General features: G+C 50.3%; 1 pseudogene; it reads right to left on the bottom strand.

The window, feature by feature from the left end:
- Positions 1-771: 771 nt before the first annotated feature.
- LOC134433347 (serine/threonine-protein kinase pim-1-like) overlaps positions 772-26,766 on the bottom strand; it is a 78,674-nt pseudogene continuing 52,679 nt past the window's right edge.

The raw sequence follows: 26,766 nt of genomic DNA on the forward strand, positions 1-26,766 counted from the left end.
GTCCACTAAGACCCTTTTTACCCCTCATCCTAACCTAAAAACATGTTGGTTGGAAAGAGGACCTCAGATGTAAAACCAAAATACTGGGAATCTCCTGGTGCTGTGGTGAGGAAGGAACCCCCAGCTTTGCCTGCAGACTAGTGGACAAATTGGACCCTTTCTCCTCCTCTGTGCCACTCCTGGGAGCAGTGGCAGTGTGAGACCCAGGGGATCACCCTACCTGAGCTGAATTTTAATGAAGACATTAAAAAGGAGAAAGAACTCCTGCCTGATTTATTTAGTTTATATTAAAAAACCACATTTTTAGAAACCAAAAACATTATTGGTCATTGGTTCTAAGTAACATAATTGTCTTCATTGATTCCTTAATCTCCATTGGCTATTTATTTATTCCTCTTTATGGTAACTAGTAATATTTGAGTCTTTTTGTCATCTTTTTTATAATCGTTTTCTCAGAAAGGGTCAAGGGAGGCACTTTGGGGTCCCTGGTGACATTTCTGGGGCACATTTGGGGCAGCTTTGGGTCTGGGGAGGGAATTCAGAGAGAACTTGAGGGTCTGGAGGACACTTGGGGGAGCCAGGTGGGCACTTGGAGGGGAATTCAGGGATTCCGGGTGACAGTTCAGGGTCCGGGACAGCACTTGGGGGTCCAGGGGGGCCCTTGGAGGTCAGGGAGGGGAATTTGGGGCCTTTGGGGTCCGGGCTGGCCCTTGGGGGGCCCTGACGGGCTTCTCTGGGGTGCAGGGGGTGATGGGAGTTGTAGGCGCAGATCTAATACTGTTTAACGAGGCCGTGGAGCATCACGAGAGTTCGAGGCGCAGCTGCAATAGCTCTCGGTGGGAAGCGCAGGGCATGACCCGAGATGAAGTCCTGGCTAGAACGGCACAGGACGTGCGCCGCGGAGAACAATGGGAGCTGTAGTCCCGGAAGTGGCTCCAACGCTTTGTTCTGGAGTCCGGGAATGCTCCTGGGGGACTCTTCTGCGTCCGAGCCGTGACTTGAGGTCCTCAGGGGAATGTAAACGTTCAGGAGAACTTCGGGGAGCTCGGGAAGCTCTAACTGGGCTCTTTAGGGTGCAGGGCACAGCAGGAGTTTTAGGTGCCTGACTGTGTTCTGAGGCGCTCTGGGGCCGCAGGGGAGGAGATGAATTCCCAGAAGTGGCTGTACCGGGCATCCGTGGGGTCGGGAGCACTCAGGGGTCCAGGGACGCTTTTAGGGGGTTCCGAATGGGCACTGAGGGGGCACTGAGGGATCCTGGAGGGTCTGGGGGACACTTAAGGGAAAAAGGAGGGGTGGATCCCGGGGTTCTGTGGAGCGCAGGGCATGACGGGCGTTGTAGTCCCAGCTCCAATGGGGCTGAATCGGGCCGCGGGGCATGACAGGAGCTGTAGGTGAAAATATGTCACCCATCCTAGGCACTGCTCAGGAGGCCCCGATTCCGGCGCTGATTGGTTTTGGGCAGTGATGGGCAGAAGCCTTGGCAAATGGGATGCAGCAGAGGCGGGAACAGCCCATTGAACTTCTCCAGTCCCTCCCAATACCGCCCAGTTCATCCCCAGTACAGACCAGTACATCCCCAGTAAAAGGCAGTTCATCCCAAGTAGAACCCAGTTCAACCCAGTGCCCCTCCAACCCCTCCCAGTACAGCCCAGTCCCTCCCAATTCACCTGAGTTTATTCCCAGTCCCTCCCAGTTCATCCCAGTGTCATCCACAGGATGCCCCAGTGTCCCCAGTCTTCTCCGCAATGGCCCCAGTGTCCCCAGTATGTCCCAGTATCCTCCAATGTTACTCCCAGTATGTCCCAGTGTTGTGGTGTGCTGTATTGTCCCATTTTGGCCTTCCAGGTCACTTTCCCAGGTGTGCCTATGTCTCTCTCCCTTCCCCCTTACCCCCATGCTGAGTGAGTCCTGTCACTCAGACCTAACATTCCAGCAAGGCGTCATGTGGTTGGTCAAGTTTAAAGGATGCCCCTATGCCCAGAGGTCATTGGCCTGTCTGGGTGTCATCTTCCCCTGAGACCCTGCCCCTCTCACCTGGTTGGTGGCTCACCTGTACCTCCCCTTCCCCTGTCCCTGAGCTTAAAAAGGGTGATCAGACCATGCGGCCGGGTTCTGTTGGAGCAGTTGCTCACGTTCAGACCTCTGTAACCATGGAATAAACCTCTGGACATTAAACCCTCTAGCAGAATTCTCTCTTTTTTCTCTTCACCATGGCCTGAAGCCATTCTTCCTGAGGTAAACAGGGTTCCTAACAAGCCTGGACTTGTTCAGTGCCCAGCTGCAACCACCAGTAAGCCAAGGTATCTCTGGGGTGATACACTGCATTTGCTGCCTTTGGCCCAGCAGCAAGGGTCAGACTGGCCCAGGCACAATCTAACTGGTAATATTGGGAGCCTTTTTTCCAATATTTGGCGTCCCTGAGGCGGGCTAAGTGACTCTTCAGCCCGAGACGGACCCGCAGCACCTCGGAGAAGCTTCTAGCAGCCGTGCATCCAGCTGAAAGGGGCTTTGGTTGCATTGCCCTCAGCTAGAGACTTTGGGAATATTCACAGAAGAAGTTTCGTGGACTGCTCGGCACCTCTGGAAAGCCCAGCTCCTTTCTGGTGAGCAGATTTTCCAGAGGGAGGACAGGGTAGCCTCTCTCGCCCACAGAGAGGTCCTGTTCCGGTGAGGAGACCTGCCTGTACCCAGCCAGCTACAGCTTCCATTTCGGGTGAGTATCTCTGCTCTCGGTAGGGCAGGAGCTCAAAAACAGACTCTGCCGTGAGTTCTGTTCCTTTTTGCGTTTGCATTTCTAGCTGCGCAGCCCCACAGACGGGAATTCATTGTGTTCTCGCTTTTAGCTTTCTGCCACGTGTGTTACTCTCTTTTGAAATTCGCACCGGAGTGGGAGCTCTCTGCCCTTCCCCCCGGCTTTGCAGCGCAGCGTGCTCGGCTCTCTCCACATGGTCAGGGGATGCCTCTCTCTCTCTCTCTGTGCGGGGGAGGGGGGTCTCTCGGCTCTCTTGCCGCGGGGGACTCTCTTTCTCAGCTCTCTGTGCGGGGGAGGGGGGGTTCTCTGCACACGTGGCACGGGGGGCCCCGGTTTCGGCTTGCCACGTGGCGTGGCTGCTCTCCCAGCTCCGCGGGGGGGCTGCATTCCACGGTGGGGGAGGCTTTGTTTCTTCCTCGGCTCGGCTCTGCTGCTGCTGCCCGGGAATTTTAAAAGCAGTATATACAGCTGCATTGTGAAGCTTTTGTCGGCTCGTTATCGCTTTCCATCTGTGGTTTTTTTAGAAACCGGTAGCTGATTTTAGCTTTGTTTTTGGTCAGGCGGGATCTAGTACTTTGCTTTTTACATCTAACATGGGTTTGAAACTCAGCATTGTACAAAAAGGAGTGTTTTATAATATTGTTAGCATTTTAGACAGTGATAATGTGAAGTTCTCAAAGGGAAAATTGAAGCAGTTTATAAGATGGCTTTTCCTCCACTTCCCACAAATCTCCCCTGAAGAAATCCACAATATTCAATTCTGGGATAAAGTTGGAAATGAATTGATAACCTTAGGACAATCTAGCAATGCACCCTCAGCTAAATTTGTGTTTTGGAGTTTACAAATTCGAAGAGCATTGCTCAAACAAAAGGAAATGGAGAAAAAGCCAAATGTAAAGCCATGTACCTCTGCTCTCCCTGTTTCTCCCTCTCCTAGCTCTAAAACCCCTAAACCTCTTTCCCCAAAAGTTGGTATTTTAAAGAGAGCACACTCATTGGGAAGTCGACGCCCAAACTCTGTTGAAATGCCTGAGTTGCCCCGTCCACAAGGCCCTGGCCAGGCTGCATGGAACCTTTCCCAATCCCCTATGTCCCCTCCTCTGAAACCCACAGCATGTGTCAGCTTTCCAGAGAGCAGTGATGCCCAAAATGGCCCCCAGTCCCTAGGGGGTCCACAAGATGGTGGATGCCACATGGCATCTTCTCAAACCTGGTCTTCTTCTTCCCAAAATCCTCTTAAGCATCCTGAAACTCCAGCCCCATCCCCCTCTCCTCCTGTTCCTCCTGATACCTTTCCCCCTCCCCCTCCCTTTCCTGCAATACCCTCAGCTCCACCCCTCTACTCCTCCCAGGGGGCGTCTGCTGATGTGATGTCACAAGGCATCCCCGCCCCCTGCCTGCCCCTTGACCCCGCCCCTTGTTCCCACGGTTTCCCCGCCCCTTGCCGGCCCCCTGTCCCCGCCCCCTGTACCCGTTGCGTCCCCGCCCCCTGCCAACCACCTGTCCCTACCCCGTGTACCCGTTTTGTCCCCGCCCCCTCCCCGAGTTCCCACGGTGGGGACACACCCACTGCCGTTCCCCAAACCTGTAGCTGTGATCCCAATGCTTCCAATTCAAGGGATACAGAGCAGGGAACAGCAGATTCAATGCATAGTCCCATGTTGTCACTGGCTCCTGTCACCTTTCAGCCTGCAGCTCAGGGAGGAGCAGCTCCAACTGCTAATTGGAGTTCTTTTGGACGACAATTGATTAAAGAGATCTGTAAGTCTCATAAAGAATATGGTCCACACAGTCCATATTTCCGTGGCCTTTTAAATTCTGAATTGAGTAGGACTGTAGTGATTCCACATGATTTAAAACAGCTTTTTTCCTGTCTCATGACCTCCACGGAATTCATATTATGGGAAATAGCATGGACACAAATGCTAAAAGATGCTCTCCCAGGCTTGCATTCTGATCCAAACACAGCCAAAGACAACAGTGGTAACCCTATCACCATTGAGCACCTCTGTGGTGAGGGCCAATGGTCTTCACCCCCAATCCAAGCTACTGCAATTCCTGCAGAAACATTCGAGAAAGTAAAAGAAGCATCTGAAAAAGCATTCTTTCCCCTACAACCTGAGGGGCCTTTTGAGCCCTATAGTAAAATTAAACAGCTACCATCAGAGCCTTTTTTGAAATTTGTAGAAAGGTTAACTAGAGCTATTGAAATACAAGTTAAAAAAGAGAATGCTAGGGAAGCAATTTTAGAGGAAATGGCATTTACAAATGCAAATGAACAGTGTCAAGCGGCAATCCTGAGCCTTCCTATAGAGCCTTCTCCAACCTTAAAGGATATGCTCCTAATGTGTAACAGGAAAGTGCCTCTGATGAGTGTGGCTGAAGACACCAGACCAAGGCTGCTGCCAAGACCACCTCAGCGTGTCACCGTTGCCAGCCCTGTGCCTTTCCCCTCAGCACAGCAGTGCCCTGGGCAGCAGCGGAGACCAGCAATGGTTGAGCCCACAAAGCCATGCCTACTTTGTAATAACCTAGGGCACTGGAGTAACCAGTGCCCCCTGAAAAGGGAATTTGATGAATTTCGAAATGGCAGGGGAGGAGAACTACAAGCCCTCCCGGGGGGTCAACAACAACAAAAAAACTGAAAAGGGAGCACCGGCCTGCCAGGCGTGCAGACACAAAAAGAGCAGGCCAAGGGAAGAAGGGTAGCAAAACAAATCAAGCGCGCAATAATATTAATGTTTGTGTAAGTGAAGCAGGTGCTTCAAAGACTGTGTATGATTTAAGTGATCCTGTGTTAACCACGTCTTCTGTCAATGAGCCTTACAGGTTGCAGCTGACTGAGTCACTCCATCTGGAGGACACTGATTGGCATTTTGTGTCTGCAAATCCTGAACAGAAAGGTACTTGGAACCGGATTCGTTGTAAGTACATCGTCATTGGGGACACCAAACACACACCACAAGAGATCAGAATTGCTCCGGGAATGACAACATCAGATCCTGAGCAATTTGTTCTCGGCCTGCACTGTTTCCACCCACCCCTGTTTCTTCCCAAGGGACAAATTGTTGCACAAGCTATCCCTGTGCCATCTTTACCTGAAAGTACTGAAAAACAAGGGCCCACAGTCGCCCGAGTACAAGTTATTGGGAAAGACAAACCCAAATTATGGTGTAATGTCAGTGGGGGTGGGGAGTCAAAACGCATTGAGATGCTTGTAGACACAGGTGCAGACTGCACAGTGATTCCAGTACAAGACTGGCCAGCACATTGGCCTTTGCAAAATGTTGCCAGTCACCTTCAAGGTGTAGGAGGTCTTCAATTGGCAAGACAATCCAAAAGCATTATTCAATTTGAGGCACCAAACGGACAATTTGCAAATATCTGTCCATTTGTGTTGGATTTTTCGGAACCTTTGTTAGGGAGAGATTTGATGGCCCAGTGGGGTGTCACAATTGATATTCCAGACTCTCCACAGCATATTTGTACAGCAGTCATTGAACAACAGTGCCCCACCCAAAAACTGAAGTGGAAAACAGACAAACCAGTTCAGGTAAAACAGTGGCCGCTCAGTAAACAAAAAATGAAGGTGCTTGAGGAACTAGTGGAAGAGCAACTAAATAAGGGCCACATTGTGGAGACCATGTCCCCATGGAACTCTCCAGTGTTTGTCATCCAAAAAGCTGACAAAAAGTGATGGCGACTCCTCTGCGACCTCCAACAAATTAATAATGTAATTGAAGATATGGGTTCTCCCCAACCTGGTATGCCATCCCCAACAATGCTTCCCCAAGATTGGAAATTAGCTGTTATTGATACTAAGGATTGTTTTTTTCAAATCCCCTTGCACCCTGACGATGCACCGTATTTTGCATTCTCTGTCCCTTCCATTAATAAGGAATCACCTATGAAAATGTACCATTGGACCGTTCTTCCTCAGACATTAAAGGTATCTCCAGCTATCTGCCAGTGGTATGTCTCTTCCCTGCTTTCCCCAGTACGTGCAGCCGCAGAGAAGGCCATCATCTATCATTATATGGATGATATCCTTGTGTGTGCTCCCAATGATGATTTACTCACACATGCGCTTGACCTAACGATCGATGCATTGATTGTTGCAGGGTTCGAGCTCCAGGAAAAGAAAATTCAAAAGATGCCACCTTGGAAGTATTTGGGCTTAGAAATTGGAAATAGGACCATTGTTCCTCAAAAACTAGAAATCAATCCAAGGATCAAGACCCTTGCGGATGTCCACAAGTTGTGTGGGTCTTTGAATTGGTTAAGACCATGGCTCGGTCTGACTAATGAAGACCTTGCCCCTCTCTTCAATTTATTGAAAGGGGGAGAGGACCCAGGTGCTCCTAGGTCTATTACCCCAGAGGCACGGAAAGCTCTAGAAAAGGTTCAGATTGCAATGTCCACAAGACAGGCCAACCGATGCCGGCCTGACCTGCCATTCAAATTTATCATCCTAGGTAAGTTGCCACACCTCCATGGAATTATTTTCCAGTGGGAGGAAAAAACAAACACCTAAGGCAAAGAACACACCAAAAAGAACGGGACCAGAGGGACCCTCTCTTGATCATAGAATGGGTTTTCCTCAGTCACAAAAGGTCCAAGAGACTGACAAAGCCTCAGGAGCTGGTAGCAGAACTGACCGAAAAGCAAGGACCCGGATCAGGGAGTTAGCAGGATGTGATTTTAAGTGCATTCACATTCCAGTTGAGTTAAAATCAGGTCAAAATACTATGAAAATACTGGAACAATTGTTTCAAGAAAATGAAGTGTTGCAGTTTGCTCTGGATTCCTACTCAGGACAAATTTCGGTAACGCGGCCCGCTCACAAATTGTTCGAACAAGATGTTCAATTCACCTTAAAACTGAGAAGTGCTCTAAGTAGGAGACCTTTAAAAAGGGCTCTGACTGTCTTCACAGATGCATCCGGGAGGTCCCACAAGTCCGTTATGACTTGGAAGGATCCTCAAACCCAGCAGTGGGAGACAGACATTGCTGAGGTGGAAGGTTCACCTCAGGTTGCTGAATTGGCTGCGGTTGTTAGGGCCTTTGAAAGGTTCTCAGAACCATTTAATCTGATTACAGACTCTGCATATGTGGCAGGAGTAGTATCCAGGGCAGATCAAGCAATACTGCAAGTTGTGTCTAACATCGCACTTTTCGAATTGCTCTCAAAACTGGTAAAGTTAGTCACTCACCGAGAGCAACCATTTTATGTGATGCATGTCAGGTCACACACTGACTTGCCAGGGTTTATCGCTGAAGGCAACAGAAGGGCAAATGCTCTTGCTGCATCTGCAGTGATGGCCACTCTCCCAAATGTTTTTGAACAGGCAAAAATCAGCCACCAGCTTTTCCACCAAAATGCACCTGGCCTGGTTCGTCAGTTTAACATCACTCGAGAACAGGCCAAAGCGATTGTGGCCACATGCCGAAATTGCCAAAAACATGCACTCCCTACAGTGAGTACGGGAGCAAACCCAAGGGGACTGAAGAGTTGTGAACTGTGGCAAACAGATGTAACACACATACAGTCTTTTGGATGGCAGAAATATGTTCATGTTAGTGTAGATACCTTTTCTGGAGCGGTCTATGCTTCTGCCCACACAGGAGAATCATCTATCGATGCTATTAGGCACCTCTTACAGGCTTTTTCTTTCATGGGCATCCCCAAGGAGCTGAAAACTGATAATGGGCCTGCTTACAAATCCAAGGAATTCGGGAGCTTTCTGCAGCAATGGAGAGCAGAGCACAAAACTGGCATCCCCTACTCCCCTACAGGTAGAAAGAACTCACCGTGATATTAAAAGGGTCCTGGACCAGCAACAACAGGTTCTGAAGGTGGAACCTCCCCACATCCGGTTATCCAGGGCGCTATTCACAATCAATTTTCTGAATTGTTCTTTTGACAGCCTGAACCCAGCCATCCTACGCCACTTTGGGGGGAGCAATCATAGGTTAATTAAGGAAAAACCTCCAGTTTTAGTAAAGGACTCTGAGACTTGGAAAATAGTGGGACCTTACAAATTGGTTACTTGGGGACGTGGATATGCCTGTGTGTCCACCCCCTCTGGTTTAAGGTGGGTTCCTTCCAAATGGGTAAAGCCCTATGTTCCCAAGGTCTCAGAGAAATCTACAGAAGCACCCCAGATTGCTCATGCTGCCTGGAGAAGAAAACGCCGCACGTGTTCTCTGGAGGAATTTCCACTTAAACCTCCTATCTGGAATAGTTTGTAATAAATGTTTGTTTCAGGTTTTTGTACCAATTTAGATCCCACTGTTCGTGTGTAGCCTCGAGACGCCATGAGACTGAGCCTGCTTCTCGTCCTACTCGTGATCATCCCACCTGTGACCTCCTGCATAATGCCGCAGCCCAAACCACATATGGACTACCTTGACAAAAGCTCTCAGACATCAACAGAGAAACTGACAACTGGCTGAATGGACTCTTCAATGGCTGGGGACTCTCTTACTGGTTGGGATCTATTCTGAAAACTGTGTTTTTAGTGCTGTTTATTTTAGTTATAGTTATTGTAGTTTTTAGCATTGTTTTTGGACTAATCAAATGCATGGTGCTCAAGTTAATTTCAAGCTCATCTCCGCCTCCTGAAGTCTACCATTTAGAAGCCCTCAGTGCTCCAATGGATGACCTGGAAGCCTCAGTGGAAAACACTGACCCTCCTGTAGAGGAAGAACCGATTTACCAACCATGGTTTGGCAATCATTCTGCACCACAAACACAGTCCTTTTCTTTTTAAACAAAACTAGGGGGAGATGTTGTGATGTGCTGTAATGTCCCATTTTGGCCTTCCAGGTCACTTCCCCAGGTGTGCCTATACCTCTCTCCCTTCCCCCTTGCCCCCATGCTGAGTGAGTCCTGTCAATTAGGCTTAACATTCCAGCAAGGCGTCGTGTGGTTGGTCAAGTTCAAAGGATGCCCCTATGCCCAGAGGTCATTGGCCTATCTGGGTGTCAACTTCCCCTGAGACCCTGTCCCTCTCACCTGGTTGGTGGCTCACCTGTACCTCCCCTCCCCCTGTCCCTGAGCTTAAAAAGGTGATCAGACCATGCGGTCGGTTTTTCTGTTGGAGCAGTTGCTCACGTTCAGACCTCTGTAACCATGGAATAAACCTCTGGATATAAACCCTCCAGCAGAATCCTCTCCTTTTTCTCTTCACCATTGCCTGAAGCTATTCTTCCTGAGGTAAACGGAGTTCCTAACAAGCCTGGACTTGTTCAGTGCCCAGCTGCAACCACCAGCAAGCCAAGGTATCTCTGGGGTGATACACCGCAGTTGCTGCCTTTGGCCTAGCAGCGAGGGTCAGACTGGCCCAGGCACAATCTAACTGGTAATATTGGGAGCCGTATTCCAATAATGGAACAACACGATGTGTACCTCAGGGAGATCTGATTGTAGGGTGAGAATGAATTGCAAATATCACTTTTCTTTGGATGTTACTGCCATTGTCTGTACATTAAACCACATACACAGGGGATAGAAGAAAATGTGCAAGTGTTGAAGGTCTGAGCAAGTGGAAGATGGAGATGTGCAAGTGTCAAAGGTCTGAGAAAGTGAAAGATGGAGGTTTGAGTGAGTAAATTGAAAGGGGGGAATCCCACAGCTCTCTATTATGGGGCGTGGATTCAGTTGTTCAATGTGGGGATGTGATGAGGACATGATGGATATTGCTTGTAATTTTGGGGGGAACAGATGGAAATGTTGTGTGACTAAATGCATGATGTGTGGTAGTATGTTGATGATATGGGGATAGGGGTGGAATGACCTGGGGTGAAATTATTACCCTTGTATACCCATTAATGTGTTCTGTTTATGCTGGATATCACGTTCTGTGCCTTTAAGACTGGCTCTGAAGAGTGAAAGTTTTGTTTGGGTTTTCTTATCAGCCGCTTCCCCCTGGCTGGTGGGACACAGAGACAGGGCAGTACATAGTGCAGCTTTTGCTTTTTTGCTTTTGCTTTTCTGCTTTTGCTTTTTGCTTTGCTCTCTGCTCTTGCTTTTGCTTTGCTTCTGCTCGCTCTTGCTTCTTCTCATTAGCTAGTTTAGCTAAACAGTCCAAATTTCTTCCTGGACTGTTTCTCCTTTCCTTTTTTGAACTAACTCGAACCTGCTCTGGACTGGGAGTTGGAAGCACCTAGAGTTTACACCCTGTGGCCTGCAGCAGCTACCCCAGTTCCAGAGGGACTAAGAACAGAGCAACCACCCCTGAGAGAGACTTTCTGTATTTGTCATCTTTTTTCAGAGTGGTGAAAGAGTGTTGGCATGCAGTATTGTTCATTTTGTGTGCAGGGGGGTTCTGTGCCTGTAAAATAAACAGGTTCTTTCCACTTCTCCCCAAGGAATTATTCCCAAACTGGTTGAGGGGAGGGGACGTGTGGGTTTGCTTTCTGGAGGGGCCCCCCCTTTGAAGATTCACTCCCAAATTTGCCCTATACCAGGACATGGAGAGATCAGCCTCTAACTCCTCAGTTGGAAGGTCCCTTCCAGCTACTGCTTACCACTGAATCAGCCATGTGAACAGCAGAGCAGGGATGGACTCATGCCAACAGAGTCAAAGGCCCAGTAGAAGAACTCAAAGAATGGACTAGAACATCCTAGCTGGGTTAGAAAAGATTGATTCTCAAGCAGAGACTGAAAGACAGCCAGAAAAACACCAAGACGCCCAAAAAGTACAGTCAAACTTCCACCAACCAGCTTGAGAACTGTCTTCCTGTTTTCATGGGTGAGAATTACCAGCATCTTTTGAGGGGAAATACACAAGGGTCTTTACAAGGCGATGGGACAGCTTCTTTAAGAAAATAAGACGATGAAGGAGGGCAAGACCAGGTTGGACCCTTGTTTGCTACCAAGAAGGCTCCATGGTCCTGCTGTGGGTAGCAATCCCATAGGCATGGTAAGGTAGGGACAAAGGGCCATACTTGAGAGTATGGCCTCTATCATTTTTCAGTTGTCTTTTAATTCAACAGGGACTGGAGGGCAGGACCGAGTTGCCCTCTGCACTCACCCCTAAGATACACTGACTATAAGTAGCAGCCACATGGGTATGGTAGATGGGAGTCAAAGCCATACTGGACCTCTTGGATGCCCTTTTGTCCATTCCAAATAAGTGTGTCTAAGGAAAACCTGAGATTTTTTTTCTCCTGTTCCCACTGTCCTTGCCCACATCAACAGATGCTGGTATGACTCATTCAAAAGAAAGAGAAAATTTTTTACTCAATTGTTTGAACAAAATGACTTATAGAAAAAGAAAAGGGGAGTTTGTTATAGATGAGTAATCCTATGGTTGACTCTCACAATTAAGGGGTGAATCTTAAATATATGTTAAGAGAAATTTTGTAGATGTAGACTTATCCTTTCCCTCCTCCGTGCATTGTTATCACAGGATGGCCTCAGTAGTTGGGGCATTCGGGAGGGTTGGCTTGTTGCTGCGGCAGCACCTGACCTCCAATCAAGGTGTAAGAAAGTGATCTCCACCACTGGAAAGTGAAGAAGGAGTCGATTGACAAAATTTTGGGAGGAGCTAGAGGTGTAAAAGACAGAACATCCATTTTGTGGAAAACTACATGACGACCGAATCCTTTGCTCCTGGTGCTGTATTCTTTTCTTTATTCAGTCTTCTGTTTTATTTCAAAAAGGTCTCAGTAAACCATTTAATTTTTGAAAGTAAAAATAGTTTCTCACATGGGATTGTGGAACGTGACGCAAGGTTGTCCACACTGGAACAGCTCTCAAGATACAACTTCTCTGACCTGGCCAGACCTCCTTGGGAGAGACCGTGGATCAATATCAATCAATGAGTGCTCCAAGCAGCTCTCCTCTAAAGAGAACATCAATAAAAGACACTCTTTAAGAAAGGAATTGTCATGGTTTGGGCCTGGCACAGAGCCAGTGCCCCCATGAGAATACCCTCTCCCTGGTGTCTGCTGTGAGATGTGACCAGGAATAAGCAAAGCAGGCTCCAGCTTAAACATGAAGAAAACTTTATTACCTAAACTACAAGAAAAGAAGAAAAAACCTATAAGGGAAAAAAATTGAAAACCTTACAAAAAGCCCACCACCAAAATTTCCCAATCCGATACATTCTCCCAAATCACCAACTGCCCAGTCTGGCACCACCCTTTAGAATATTCAAACTTCAGTCCATGAAGAGGAGAGGAGTCCTTCTTGACCATAGGCTACCCCTGGAAACACATTGAAACCTCGTGTGCTTCCATGTCACTCGGCACCACCCAGAAAGTCCTTTTGCCATTCTGACATCTTCCTTCCATGCCCAGTGCTCTCACCACTGTGCATGGACAAGAGCTGCTTTTAGGGTTGTCTTTTAAGGATGCCTTTTCTCACTCCAAAAAGGCACAGTCTCTGCTTTGGGACATCTGTCCCCCCCATTTTTTTCTACCCCCTGGGGCCGAGGGGTCCTCACAATGAACCCTCATGGTTCTGAGGCACTGTCTCCCCCTAAATGCAGTCTCTGTGTCACAGGAATAAAACTGGGTGAGTCTATGGCTACACAAGAAAAGTCCAGCCAAAAGGCCACTACAATAATCTCTCCCCACTCAGCCAGTCGTCTCCACATCCCTCGGGCCTAGTTCTTGGTTATCTCATTTCCTATCTCTCTTCTTCAGCTCTGAGGAGGATCAGCATTTTTGCAAGGTCCAAATCATGCAAGAAAAGCGTTAAAAATTTCAGTCTCTGTCTGTCCCAGAGCTCCGGCACTCCCACACTTGCTGCTGCTCCGACCAGGCAGTCCTCGCTGTATTCCCCCCGCCCCACCTTCTCCTCCCGGCTGCTATCACATTCCATCGCTGGCTCTCCCTCTCTCTCTTCTGGCGGGGGGGATGGCTGCCCGATGTCTCTTGGGGCTCCTCCACTCTTCCATCCTCAAGGGCCTCCTCACCCCCCATCTCTGTCCAGGCCCAGGCCTACCGCATGGCTGCCCCTCCCCTGCCCAGCAGCAGCAGCTGGACGAGGGAAGGGATGTCCGACCTCTTCCCTAGAAGTTCCAAGAAGGAAGCTCCCAGGACTGAAGCTCTGGTTTTAACCCCTGTGTGTTCTCGGAAGTGTGTCTAAACCCCACTGGCCACATCAGGTGCCATTATCAAAATCCGAGCACCCATTGGTTTGACCAGAGCATCCCAGAATTCCCACTTCTTCCTGGTCAAACCACCACAGGAATGCATACATCTTAGAAGCTCTTTGAAAGAATTCTTGATAACTGTAAAAGGAAACCTTCCTCATGAACTGCTCCAGACAAGAGAGAAATCAAAGCAGAACCATGGTTTGTCAGGACTTGCTTGAGTCTGTGGTGCATTTGGAGCTAAACCCTGGAACCTCATGGCCTAGGAGGAGATTGCACAAACCTTTCCAGGAGTCAAAGTTGGAAGAAACCCCCAAAGTGTCTCAAGGCACCAATGGGTTGCAATGAGGACCATCCCCAACACAGGCTCGTCATGGAATCCTTGAAGGAGAGAATTGGAGGCCAGGATGGCAGAAAAACCACTCGGACAATCAGTGTAGAAAGGAAAATCCAAAGTACCTTAAAAAGCTTCAGTATCTCAAAGCATTGATGAGCCCCACTGAGTGTCAGTACAAAGCTCTCAAGGGACTCATTAAAGCAGATAATTGGGGCCATGATTGCACAAACCTCTCCCAGAGTCTGTATCCAAAGGGAAACACCAAGTACCTTAAAGTAAATGAAGTACCCTGAAGCATTAATGAGCCCCACTGAGTATTGTTACTGACAAAGGCTCTCCAGGGACTAATTACAGCAGATAATTGGAGGCCATGATTGCACAAACCTCTCAGAGACTCCAAGGCAAAAGCAAAACCCAAAGTTCTTAAAAAAACCTGCAGTCCCTGGGAGCATTAAGGAGCCCCCAAGGCCATTGCTGAGCAAGGCGCCCCATGGACTCCTTCCAGCAGATCCTTGAGGCCACTGGGATGTGGGCTAGGGGAGCCTGCTGAGGGCAGGACAAGGGGCTGACAGTGCCCAGCCTGGCTGGGGCTGTGCCAGGAGGCCCCAGTGCCTCAGGACAAGGTGTCTCCTTCCAGCCCTTGGTGGCACAGACCCTGCTGCTGTGCTCCAGGGCACCAAGACTTGGCTTCTCTTTGTCCCCACCTGTCATCACTGCCCCCAGTTCTCTGCTCTGCCTGGGGCCTGGGGACACTTTCTCAGTCGTGTTTCTCAGTGGGACCCATTAAAAGTCCAAGAAACTTTGGAGCTGGATTCTGACTTGGGGTTCTGGAGAGGTTTCTTCAGCTCCCTCTCAGGGACTCATGTTCAGGGCCTGAGCACAAAGCCCCAGAAGCTCATTAAAGTTCTTGTGCTGTGTCTGTGCTGCTGAGCTGGGCTGGGCTCCTGGCACAGAGGCAGCTCCTGGTCTTCAAGAAGAGCTTCAAAAGCACATTTCTCTTGATGAGCATCTCTTCTGCCAGCCCAGCAGGGCTGGGACACTGCCTGCAGCCACCCTGGGCACAGAGGCACAGAGGCACAGAGAGCTTCAATCAGTCAGGGCTGGAAAGGTGCTGAGAAGTGCCTGGGGCACAATCACTGCCAGCCCTTGGCACAGGAACCTCTGGCTGCAGGACAATGCAGCTGCAGCTCCTGGAGTGATCTCCTAAAGCTGGAACATCCCAATGCCTACAGACCCTGTGAGTACATTCTCTGATTGTCTCTTGTGCAGAGCAGCCAGGGGTGCCCAGGGCTGTCCTGCAGAGCAGGGTCCTGTGCTGGGGCAGGGACTCTGCTGCCAGCCAGGGACAGCTCTCAGCCATCCCTGGCAGCTGCTCCCAGCGCTGGGGGACAAGATCTGGGTGGGAGGAGACACCTGGTCAAGCTTGGAAGTGTTCTCCTTGTGTGGTGAGGATGATGCATTGTTCAGGACTGCTCCCAGCCTGACATTTAACTCCGTAACATTTCCAAGTAGGTTATACAGGAAGCACACCAAGGCAGGGGCTGCATAAAAGGGAAAATCCGGCTTTTTTATTCTACTACTCTGGGTGGCCATGATAGAAAATTGCCCATCAGTATTCATCTCTCATTTCATGCGGAAAAAAATCAAAATATTTTCTCTCAAATCTTAATAAACCAGGCAATGCAGAAATAATCACAGGAGCCCTTAGAGGCAGAATCAGTGTCACTTTTCCAGCCTCCTCAGGGTTGCTGTGATGTTGCCATCAGAGCGTGCAGAGCAGAGCTCTCCCTAGGAAGTGCCTGAGCTGGGAGGGGTCTGCAGGGCAGGGATGAGCTCCCAGGGCTGGGCTGGGCTCTGGCAGCACTGGCAGGGCTCAGCCTTGGGCACAGGGAAGCAGCTGCTGGCAGGGACAACTCCAGGCAGCAGAGTCCTGGGCAGGCAGTGGGGGGAAAGCGCCCCCACGCTGTGCTGGGATATTTCAAGTCTTCTCCAAACCCAACTATTCCATGGTTCCTTTTTTTACAGATCCCCATGCCAAGATATTGCAAATGTCCAACCGCAGCTCCATCAGCCACTTCCTCCTGCTAGCATTGGCAGACACGCGGCAGCTGCAGCTCCTGCACTTCTGCCTCTTGCTGGGCATCTCCCTGGCTGCCCTCCTGGGCAACGTCCTCATCATCAGCGCCGTAGCCTGCGGCCACCACCTGCACACGCCCATGTTCTTCTTCCTGCTCAACCTGGCCCTCAGTGACCTGGGCTCCATCTGCACCACTGTCCCCAAAGCCATGCACAATTCCCTCTGGGACACCAGGAACATCTCCTACACTGGATGTGTGGCTCAGCTCTTTTTCTTTGTGTTCTTCATTGGAGCAGAGTTTTATCTGCTGACCGTCATGTGCTACGACCGCTACGTGTCCATCTGTAAACCCCTGCACTACGGGACCCTCCTGAGCAGCAGAGCTTGTGCCCACATGGCAGCAGCTGCCTGGGCCAGTGCCTTTCTTCATGCTCTGGTGCACACAACCAATACATTTTCTCTGCCCCTGTGCCATGGGAATGCCCTGGGCCAGTTCTTCTGTGAAATCCCACACATCCTCAAACTCTCCTGCTCCCACTCCAACCTCAGGGAACTGGGGTTTCTTTCTGTCAGTGCCTCTTTATCATTGTGTTGTTTTGTGTTCATTGTTTTCTCCTATGTGCAGATCTTCAGGGCTGTACTGAGAATCCCCTCTGAGCAGGGACGGCACAAAGCCTTTTCCACCTGCCTCCCTCACCTGGCCGTGGTCTCCTTGTTCATCAGCACTGGCATATTTGCCAACCTAAAGTCCTCATCCATCTCGTCGTCATCCCTGGATCTGGCCCTGTCATTTCTGTACTCGGTGGTGCCTCCAGTCCTGAACCCCCTCATCTACAGCCTGAGGAACCAGGAGCTCAAAGCTGTAATGTGGAGACTGATAACTAGATAGTTTCAGGAACATCAAACTGCTAACAAATTTTTGCAAACCATTTGTAATACAATTTATCTTTGATAGTTCTTCTTGGTAACATTTTGAGGGTTGTTTTTTTTTTTTTTGTTTTACATTTTAAGTATTGTCCACAAATAAACGTCATTGTTTGTGCCATTTCTCCTTTTGTTTCTTTGCACCGTCCCTGTGACCACAGACTCTCTCAATGAGGGGCTGTGCTGTCAGAGCCTTTAAATGAAGTAAAGGATCTGCTAGCAGAGTTTTCTGCAGAGATGCCCATTTAGTTGCCTTCTCTGGAGATGCAGCAGCAATGTCTGTGTGCAGAGCTGGGGGCAGATCAGTGCTGGTCCAGCAGCTGTGCCCAGCAGCAGCAGCACTTGGTGTTGCTAGTGCTGCTGTCATGGCCCTGTCCCACTGCCCTGGTGGCCCTGGTGTTGCTGCAGGGCCTGAGTGCTCTCGGGGCCGGGCACAGCCTTGGGGGTGGCAGTGCCGGGGCTGCAGCAGGAACAGGCCATGGGCACTGCTGGGGCAGCGCTGACGCCTCAGCCCAGGGCTCCAGGCTCCTTGCCCAGGCTCTCTCAAGAACACACCCAGGCCAATGCTCAGCACAGAAAAGCTCCGTGAGCAGCCCCAGGCTGGCCGTGGGCAGGCTGGGGGCAAACAGCATGGCTGGGGCTCTGCAAAGGCCCTGGGGCAGATGGGAATGAGCAGCAGAGCAGGGGCTGATCCATCCCCAGTGCGCTGCACAGCCCAGGGCAGCGTCCCAGAGTGTCCTGATGTAGCTGCCAACTCCCTCTGCAGCCCTGGCCTCTACCCCCGCTCACACAGGTGCCCCATCCTTACAGGGACAGACATGGCAGCACTGGCTCAGCAGCCCCTGTTTGCATTGCACACAGCAGGGGGAGCACCCCCATGCTGTTGGTGTGGGCCCATGAACCTGAGAGAGCACAAATGCCATCAGCCCCTGGGGCCAGCAAAGGCTGGTGGACACAAGGGAAACCACTCAGCTTTGTCCTGGCCTCTGCACTCAGCCAGAAAGTTTGTTCCCATCAGCTGGGAGTTTCCTGTCCCACTGCAGACGCTGTTGCTCAGAGCCAGGGCTGCCTGGCAGCCACCCCCAAACTGCCCTGAGCATTTCCTTTGCTTCATCTTTGCTTTCTTTACTCTTCCTGATACAAATTTCTTCTAATTTCCCACCCCATGGGACCCAGAACAAGACATAGCACTCAAGGTGCTGCCCAACCAGTGCCCAGCACAGGGAAAGAATCCCTGCCCTGCTCCTGCTGGCCACGCCATTCATAATCCAGGCCAGGAGCCATTGGCCTTCTTGCCCACCTGGGCACTCTGCTGGCTCATGTCCAGCCTGCTGTCCATCAGTCCCTGCAGGTCCCTTTCTGCCTGGCTGCTCTCCAGCCACTCTGTCCCCAGCCTGTAGCGCAGCAGGGGTTGTTGTGGCCAAAGTGCAGGACCTGGCACTTGGTCTTGTTAAACCTCACCTTGTGGATCACACAACCTTGTTAAACCACACCTGGATCCAGCCTGTCCAGGGCCCTGTGCAGAGACCTCCTACCTCCATCCTCCATCAGATCCAAAGTCACACCCAGTTTGGTGTCATCTGCAGATTTGCTGATGTTGGACACAATCCCCTCATCCAGACCATTCCATGCAGACATTGAAATCCACACTGGCTGGCTCTGATCCCTCGGCCATCCTGTGGGTGCCCTGTGATGGCACTCAGGGTGATCTGTTCCATAACCTTTCTGGACACCCAGGTCAGGCTGATAGGCCTGGAGTTCCCCAGATCCTCCTTCCAGCCCTTCTTGGGGATGGGCTCACACTGGCACCTCCAGTCCCCTGGACCCTCCCTGCTGAGCCAGCTCTGATGGTAAATGATGGAGAGCAGCTTGGGGAGCTCATCCACAGCTCCCTCATCCCCCTGGGATGGATCCCATCTGATCCCACACACCTGTGAGCATCTGAGTGGCTCAGCAGGTCACCAACTGCTTCCTCCTGGATTACAGGGGCTGTTCTGGTGTGAGAGTCTGTCCTAATTTTCCCTCATCTGCCTCACGATCGTCCTTGGGAGACCACTGAAGAGAAGACCCCCCCCACGGTCTATATCTGGCTCTGAAAGAGAAAAGTCACACGCCACAGGCCCTGAGACCTGAAAGCTCAGTGTTGAGCTACTGTTTACACAAGTGTGTTTGCTGTATGCTAAGAAGAGGGCACCATGTCCCGTTTGCAACAATAGCAGCTCTGGAAGCTGTCCCACCTCTCGGCCTGGCTGGACTTCTCCTGAGTTTCAGGTGGTCTCCCACAGAAGACCCTCGCCTGTTTTACAATCACCGTGACAGACAGACTGAGATGTAAGAAGATTCTCCATCAAGGACTGAGACATGAAACTCCTAAAAAGGCTCCTCTGCTCCTTCCAAGGACTGGGACTGAAACCCCCAGCCCGGGGGAGCTGTGTGGGGAGGCAAGCTGACCAAAGAGAGTAGTTTGCCTGCAAATTGTGACCACTGGACCAAGAATACGATGGCTCTCGCTTACTGCTGAGAACATGGACTACCTGTTACATCTGTTCCCTATTGTATCTGTTTCCCCCCCCCTCACAAATTTCAGTAATAAAAACCTCTGAGTTAGCTAGAGCCTTTGAGATCTCCCCAGCGTAGCAGGCGGACCCTCGGCTGGACTGCATCAAAGGACTTTGTCTCTGCGTTGGTAGCTATATCCCCTCTCCCTCTCTCTCTCTCTCTTTCTCTCTCTTTTTCTCTCCCTTAATCCCTCTATTACATTTTTTGCTGTGGTTATTTCAATAAAACTGCATTTGTTTTGATTATCACTGCAAACCCCCTTGTACCGTGTTGGTGTTTTGCACTCTGAGATCATTCCTACGAACCATCAGGTCATCTGTCCATTGGGACGGACCCTGACATCTGGTCCCTGTGCCCATCCACCAGCTGAGCAGAGCACTTGTCCTGGGGACAGCCCGTCCTAATATCAAAAATTGAGAGAAAAAAGATGTTAAGTAGCTCTGCCTTCTCCTTATCTTTAGTTACTATATTCCCCACTGCATCCAATATAGAGTAGAGGTTCTCCTTATCCCATGTTTTGCTATTAATTTAATTGTGGAAACATTGTCTATTTTTTTTTTCACGGAAGTAGTCAGGTTAAAATCTAATTGAGCTTTCACCTCTTTACTTTTTTTCTGCACGACTTCACAACATCCTGAAACATTTCCTAAGCTGCTTGACCTTCTGTCCAAAGCTGATGCACCTCTTGTTACCCTTGAGTTCCCACAAAATCTCCACGGCCAGCCAGGCCAGTCATTTTCCTCACTAGCTCATCTTTTGCCACACTGGGACAGGCTGCTCCTTCCCCTTAAGATTACTTCCTTGAAATGTGTCCATCCTTCCTGGATCCCTTTGTTTTTAAGGGATGTTTTCCTTAAAAAAAATCAGTGCCTGATTCTGTACTCCCCAAATCTGCATCCTAAATAGGCCAAAGTCTGCCCTTCCTAATTCCAGTGTAGAAGTTTTGTTGCTGCCCCTCCTTCTTTCCCAGAACATTGAAAACTTGATTATTTCATGGTCACTGTGCCCCAGGCAGCCTCCAAGCCCCACATTTGCCACCAGCCCTTCTCTGTTTGTGAACAGCAGCAGACAGAGCTTTCCTTGGCATTGGGAGTGTTACGAAAAACTTGGTGAAACAGAAAACTCCTTAACCTCAATGTAGCATTAAGAAGCAGCATTCTTAATTCAGCTGGATGCATTGGGGAGAGTTCCTCCCAAAGCCCTGCATGCTGACCACAGGAAATTTTCTGACTATTTTCTCTATTTTGCACACATATTCATTGATTGTCGTGGACTAAACATATATATGATAATCATTTCCCCAAAATCATTAGCATATTTCCCCTCCTCTTAACCCATGTGTTCTTGTGTCCTGGGGGACTCTCTGGTGGTCCCTGGTGGTCGTGGACCCCAATGTTCCAGTGGGCATGGCTGAGCTGGCACGACACTGAGGCTGCTGAACTTCCAGTTCCCCTTCTCACACAATGGGCATTGTGTGGCCTCCATAGGCCTGGGGTTTTGGAGAACAAACTCCAGGTGTCACCTCAGCTGGTGGAGACAATTTATGATCTTGTAACATGAGGTGACAGAGTGGTCTATGACATCACAGAGTGGGGTAGGTGAGTTTATCGAGAACTATGACATGATAGACTGCCTCTGTGACATCACAGAGCAGACTTTGATATCACAAGGCAGAGATCTGGCATCACAGAGCAGAATATTACATCACAGAGTTGGCTGTGACATCAGAGACCAGCTGTGTGACAATAGAGAATGGGCTGTGACATCACAGTGCAGGCTGTGACATCTCAGAGGGGCTGTGTGACATCCCAGCAGGGCTGTGTCAGGTCACTGGGTTGGTCACTCTGCCCCAGCTCCCCCTCACAGTTTCTCCCAACAAATCCAATGCTGTTCATACCCAGCAGGGTCCCTGTCCCCCAGGATCCCCCTGGCCCACCTGGAGCCACAGCCTCCACCAAAGGATGTTCCACAGGATCCACCCCAGAGCCTGACAGAGGAAAGAGGGGCAAGGGCTTTGTGACCAGGACATCAAGGACAGCTATTATCCAGGTCACTGTGGCCTGGGTTGGGTTGGCCAGGGCAGGAAAGATGTCTGGCAGCTGGAGCAGGGTCTGGGAAGGGCCTCCAGGGTGGGGCTGGAGCCCTTGGGCTGTGAGCAGAGGCTGAGGGAGCTGGCCTTGTCCAGCCCGGAGCAGGGAATGCTGAGGGGAACCTCAGGCCAGCCTGGCAGTGCCAGTGAGGAGGGAATGGAGAACACAGAGCCAGGCTCTTGACAGGGGGCTGGTGGGAGACAAAAGCCAATGGGTGGTAGGGGAAAGAGGGGAGATCAGCCAGGACAGGAGGAGATGAAATGAGTCAGGCTGGTTTCAGCATTTCTTCAACACCAAGAGCAGCCTGACTTCCCTTCTCCATCCACCACTGACAGCTTTGCAAATCAGGAATTGTTTGAGCTGTTTTGTCCCCAAAACAGAACGAGCATCCTGATACAAGAACCTAATTGTGCCTATATCTATCACAGAACCATGTTTCTATAAAATTATTTTAGTATGGAAATCACTTATGGATGGTGGACTCATCAGACGCTGCTGGAATATTGCACATAGCTCAGGGAAGAGCGTGATTGTTATTAAATTGTGTCCTGTTCAACTGTGGTCCGTTGGCCATGAAGAGAATCTTTCCGTGCCTCTGAATCTCATCAGTTCCTGACCCCTAAAGGACAGAAACCCTGATGAGCTGTGCTTCCCACTCCAGTGGTGGCACTTCCACCTTCCTCCATAGCCAGAGCAGAGCTCCCTTGTCCCAGAAAGTCCCTGGCAAAGGAGAAATGAAGGAAACAGGAAAGGCTGTGGGGATCAGGTGCGGGGTAGATCCAGGGACAAGACTGACTTCTGTATTTGATGGAGCTGTGCCTTCCCCTGGCTTTGTTGGCTGACAACAAATGAACATCCCTTTGTGTCTCAGGCAGCTCCTTCTCCAAGGAAAGCAGGTGGGAGTTGGAGCCAAGGAGCTGAAAGCTGCAGGTGCAGCCTGGGCTGGAGGGAGCTCAGATTTGCACAAGGCTGCTCTGAGTGCCAGGGCTTGGATGGAGGAGATGGTGGGGTGGGGGCAGGGACAGAGTCTGATTGATTGTCAGCCGTGAAGGGTCTTGATTTTCATATTTATTCAAATTGCATGAGGAGGTACTTGGATTCAATATCAATTGGAGACTACACATATCAATTTATGAATAAGAAAAAACCTTAAAGACCTAAAAATGGTTCATCACTATCTTTGTAAATAAAATATATTCCGTTTGAACTCACTACTGAAATCGGCCAAATTAACCACAGATGGTTTGAAAACTTAAAACAAATTATTCCCAGAGGCTTGGCTGGTTTAGGTGTTCTGAATGTTAATGAGCCCTGGGACACTGAATTCCTGCACTCAAGAGCTGAAGGCTGAACAAGCCTCTGCAGCACGAAAATTCAGCAGCAGCCTCCAAGGTGCTGAGGATGTCAGCAGCCCCCACTGAGGCCATCCCTGCCCAGAGACCGTGGGGAAATGGGCAGACCAGGAGAGCATCCCTGGGGCTGGTGCAGCACAACTCAGAGGCAGCAGCGGCTCCAGCTGGGAAATGGAGTGTGGAATGTGGCTGGGAAAGCCCTGTCTGGGCTGGGCCAAGCAGGACATACAAGCCCTGACTCCCATTCCCCAAAAAACTCTCTCAAGGAGACATTTAAAAGGAATTAGAATTGTTTGTGTCCTCTGAGTAGGATGTACTGGAGAAATACCAGCAAGAGATTTTCAGGACCCCAAAACAACAAAACAGACTTTGCTGGTAACTTCCCAAAATGAGAGAAATTTTAGCAACTGGTTTAAAACCACATTCAACCAACACAGAACACTTCTTAAAGCACTGACTTGGCCCATTCAACTTCACAAACTCTAAGCTATTTGAATTTTACATTATTCAAATTTACAAAAGGACAGAAATAGAAGGAAATGACAGAAAGAGGGAAAGGCAAAAAAATACAGAGGAGCACAAAGAGAGGTACCAACTCCTGGATTCCAGCACATTTCAGATGGAAATTCCAAGAGGAGGTAGGGTCAAGATGTGTGCTTGCCTTGTGGTCAGCCTTCAATACCCCTTGGTCTCCCTGGGCCCTTCCCCCAGGTGGGCCTTGGGCTCATTTGGTCCCTCAGGAGCTGGGCTGGGGCTGCAGAGGTGGCTGTGGAGCATTGCCTGTGCTGTGCCAGGCACTGGCAGACACTGCTGGGCTGGGATAGAGGCTCTGGGGGGATTGGGGTTCCAGGGCAGGGCAGGGCTGGGGTTCCAGGGCTGGGCAGGGCTGGACCTGCCCCTTCCTCCCCCCCCGCCCCTGACAAAATGTTTTCAGCCAACAATCTCCTCCAGTCTGTCACAATGGACAATGTTGGAGGTGAAACCCCAATCTCAGCCATGGGCACCTGGACTAGAAGGACAGTCCTTTCCCAAAGTTAGGAAAGCACAGAGCCTTCCCCAGAGTTTTTGGGACAGATGAAAGGTGACCCTTGTGAAACCATTACCAGCCAGATTTGTCCTGACAATCTTCCTATTGGAACAATCTCTGGATATATGGAATTTTGGAGGTGAAATCCCAATTCTGGCCATGGGTGTCTGGAGGAGAAGGCCAGTTCTTTTCCATGAGAAGGAAAGCACAGAGTCCCAGTATTTCAATAGCAGATGAGGAGACTCTCAATGTGCCAAGGTCAGCTGGACAATTGCCTGTTGATTACAAGAAGACCTGCAGTGTCACAATGGACCCTTGGTTCAATGAAGTCCAACATTGTCACAGTGGTCCCTATGTTTCATAAGGCCCAGTGGTGTCACAATGGTCCCAACGAATCCATGAGGCTTTGCAGTGTCACAATGGTCTCCGTAGCTCTCCAGGCCCCACAATATCACGTGACTCCTGTGTTCCATGAGCCCTGAAATGTCACAATGGCCCTTTGGACCCTGGGAGTTTCTAGTGTCACAATGTTCTCCTTTGGGTCAACAGTGTCACAAGGGACCAATTATGACATGAGGCCCCACAGTGTCACAATGGTCCTCTTGGTTCTGTAAGGAACCCCAGGGTTAAAATTGGTTCCATGAGGCTCCACAGAGTCATAGTGGACCCTTGGTTTGATGGGGCCTGCCAGTGTCACAATGATCCCTACATTCATGGACCACACACTATCACTACAATTCCCTTGGTTCCATGAGGCCCAGCAATGTCACAGTGGTCTCCATGATTCCATGAGGCCCCACAGTGTCACAATAGTCCCTTGGTCTCACAGGGCCCCACAGTGTCACAATGGTCCCTTGGTCTCACAGGGCCCCACAGTGTCACAGTGGTCCCTTGGTTCCATGGGTCCTGTGCTGCTGCATTCCCCCCTCCCCTTCTCAGGCCACACTGCCAGCTGAGAAATGATCCTTAGGCATCGGCCTTGGCCAACAGCCCCTGGGCTCAGCTCCTCTGCAGCTCGTCACAAACACTGTCAGCTCCAGGCACTGCTGCTGCCCAACCAGCTCCTGCTTTCTGTAGGAGCAGCCCTGGGAACTGCTTTTGTTCCCTCAGTGGCACAACATCCCTGTTCTCACACTGCCAAAGAAAGCTGTTGGTGCCAAGTGCGGCCAGGATGAACCATTGCTGGGACTGAAGCCCCTCTCTTGGGGCCCTGCAAACAGCGCTCCAAAAGGAGCCCTTGGAGCTCTCCTGGCCAGCGACTCCCTCTGAGTAGGGCCTCTCCCAGCCGGGAACTCTCCCGTTTGCTGCACTCAGGGATCCTGAACAACGACGGAGCCTGGGCTGATCCCCTCACTCCTCCAAGCTCAACCCTTCACCCACTGGGGAGATGGCAAAGGATCCACAGGGAGCATTTTCTGTCCTCAGGGGAATTGCTCCCAGGTGCCTTGCACTGACTCTTTGTGCCTGTGTGCACACAGGATTGCCTGTGCTGGGGAAATGTCGCAGAAATGCTGCTCTCTGAGGGGCTTGAGCGCCTTGGATAGTTGAGCCACTCAGATATCCAGATATGAGTAAGTACGTAAGTACAGTTTAGTCAGAGGGTCTAAACGAAGTTAAATGCTCCTAGGAGTTGTTCTTTTGCTAAGTTATTAGGTTTAATTTAAGTTATTAGGTAAGTTAAATATTGTTAACTGTTATCCCTCTGTTAAATTTCTTATTCATGGGTATAAGTTAGGTCAAATACTGTTAAGTGCTGTTCTTTTAAGGTATCAGTTAAGGTTAAGTGTAAGTTAAGTCCCGTTAGGTTTGTCCTCTGTAAGCTTTTGGGCCACATTCCTTTTATCCTTACCCTCATTATCCTTATGCCATACACACAGAGGGACAGTTCTCAGTTAATTTCTGGTGTGATTGCCTGGATTTTGTTTGGTTTTGTTGTTGCTTTATTTCCTTCGCGTGTCTGAATTGTTCAGTCAGGAGCAGAGTGACTCTTGCCAAGAAACTTTGTGCTGCTGGCCCTTAATATTAAATCTGGTTTTTGCTGCTCCCTTGCCGGGGATTTTTTCAGTGCTCTCAAGGCCTTGTTGGTAGCCCTGGCCAGGCTCTGGCCCTGGGGGACACGGGGACACTGCCGGGGGGTCCCTGTCCCCCTGTGCCACCTCCAGGGCCCCGGACCCCGTCCCCGTGTCAGGCTCTGGGGTCGATCTCGTGGAACATCCTCTGGGGGAGGCTGCGGGGCCGGGGGCGGGGGGACCCGGGGGGACCCGGGGAGACAGGGGACCCCGCTGTGTACGAGCAGGGTTGGACTGCTCTGGGGGGATCTGTGAGGGGGGCTGGGGCAGAGTGACCTCCCCAGGGACCTCACACAGCCCCTGTGATGTCACACTGCCCGTGATGTCACACAGGCCCTGTGATGTCACACAGCCCCCTGTGATGTCACACAGCCCCTGTGATGTCACACAACCCCTTATGATGTCACACAGCTACCTGTGATGTCACAGCCCACTCTGGGATGTCACACAGCACCCTTGTGATGCCACAGA

Source organism: Melospiza melodia, unplaced genomic scaffold (genome assembly GCF_035770615.1).
Source record: "Melospiza melodia melodia isolate bMelMel2 unplaced genomic scaffold, bMelMel2.pri scaffold_18, whole genome shotgun sequence".
Taxonomy (NCBI): domain Eukaryota; kingdom Metazoa; phylum Chordata; class Aves; order Passeriformes; family Passerellidae; genus Melospiza; species Melospiza melodia.